The sequence below is a fragment of the Pteropus alecto genome, unplaced genomic scaffold (genome assembly GCF_000325575.1).
Source record: "Pteropus alecto unplaced genomic scaffold, ASM32557v1 scaffold25, whole genome shotgun sequence".
NCBI classification, from domain to species: Eukaryota; Metazoa; Chordata; class Mammalia; order Chiroptera; family Pteropodidae; genus Pteropus; species Pteropus alecto.
The window spans coordinates 16360646-16360966 of record NW_006441955.1 but is presented as its reverse complement, the minus strand read 5'-3'; the positions used below and the strand labels follow the sequence as shown (position 1 = coordinate 16360966).

Genomic DNA, 321 nt, shown 5'->3' with positions numbered 1-321 from the left:
TATCTACTGTATGCTAATTAACCTTTTGAAGCAATATAGTATCCTATTATATAATGTTATAGTATATAATTTAACATATATTGTTATATAAATAAGTTACATAATTCTCACTTCAATTCTACAAGAGTGGTATTCCAACCTCATTTTACAGATGAGGTAACTAAGGCTTTGAGAGGTTAAGTAACTTGTCCCGTATCACAGAGCTTTGTAAATGTCAAGAATCCATTAATCAACCCTATGTCACCTCTCCGTTTCTCTCTATTCAGATTAGAATGCTCTGGATGGTGATAAATACAGAGGCAACACAGCTCTGTTTTGTTT

The 321-nt window shown here is 32.1% G+C and overlaps 1 protein-coding gene across 1 annotated transcript in view; it reads left to right on the top strand.

Annotated features, from left to right (window-relative positions):
* The window catches only part of SLC35D1 (solute carrier family 35 member D1), a 55275-nt gene that overhangs the window by 45233 nt on the left and 9721 nt on the right, over positions 1-321 (top strand). The gene's annotated exons all lie outside the window — the stretch shown is intronic.